Raw genomic sequence first — 1,312 nt, forward strand, 5'->3', positions numbered from 1 at the left:
GGCGCCGGGTGCGACGTTCAGCATTCAACCGCCGGAGCAGTTCGACTTCAGCAAACCCCAGGACTGGGAGAGATGGATTAGGAGGTTCGAGAGGTTTCGGCAGGCCAGCAACCTTCACTCATCTTCCCAGGAAAATCAAGTGAACACTCTAATATACTGTATGGGCGACGAGGCGGACGACATTTTGAAAGGACTGAACCTGTCTTACGCACGTGAGAGGCAGTATGACGCAGTAAGGAATGCTTTCCATGCCTTCTTCATTGTTTCAAAGAACGTGATATACGAAAGAGCACGCTTTAATATGAGGAAGCAAGGGGAAACCGAAAGTGTGGATTCCTTTTTGACTGCTTTGTACACATTGTCAGAACACTGTGAGTATGGTGCTCTGCATAACGAACTGATTAGGGACAGACTAGTGGTAGGACTAGTTGATTCCAAATTGTCTGAACGTATGCAGATGGATAAAGACCTAACGTTGGACAAAGCAATCAGCATGGCAAGGCACAGTGAGGAAATAAAACGTCAGCAAACAAGTCTGCGAGGTGATGCGTCTGCTAAAGTTGACAGAGTTGCATTCAGAGGCAAGCAACTGCACAAGAAGCCAAAGGCTCAGAAAGAGATGGGCAGTAACGCTACAGCTGAGAAAATCAAGCGGTGCCGCAAATGTGGAAAAAGTCAATCGCACCATCCTAGCCAATGTCCTGCTAATGATGTCATATGTCACGGCTGTGGAAAAAAAGGACATTTTAAACGAGTGTGCCTATCAGCCAAATCAGTCAATGAGGTTCAGGAGAACTCAGAAGATGAAAGCCTGTTTCTAGGTTCTGTGGCAGCAGGAAATGACCCATGGACTGTTAATCTCAAACTGAAAAATAAAAAAGTCCGGTTCAAAATTGACACTGGCGCGGATGTGACTGTGATTCCGAAATATGTGTTCGATGCAGTGTACACCAGCAACAAACCCTCCCTACACAAAGCACCTAAACCCCTGCTGGGTCCAGGCGGCTTTCCACTTGAAGTGCTGGGGGCCACGAACATCCTGCTGTGGAGGCGAGGAAGAGAGACGGTCGAGGAAGTGTTTGTGGTCAGGAGCCTGCACATAGCCCTGCTCGGTAGGTCAGCCAGTGTGAAGTTGGGCCTAGTAGCTCGTCTGGACAGCATTAGCATTCAGACCCTGAAAGACTGCTATCCGAAGCTATTCGACGGTCTGGGGGTGGTTGAGCAGCCTTACACCATCAAGCTGAAAGACGATGCAGTGCCATATTCGCTGAAGACTCCACGAAGGATCCCTCTTCCTTTAATGCCCAAAGTC

The sequence above is a fragment of the Idiotropiscis lumnitzeri genome, chromosome 5 (assembly GCF_059441095.1).
Source record: "Idiotropiscis lumnitzeri isolate Australia: NSW breed Sydney's pygmy pipehorse chromosome 5, RoL_Ilum_1.0, whole genome shotgun sequence".
In the NCBI taxonomy this organism is placed as follows: domain Eukaryota; kingdom Metazoa; phylum Chordata; class Actinopteri; order Syngnathiformes; family Syngnathidae; genus Idiotropiscis; species Idiotropiscis lumnitzeri.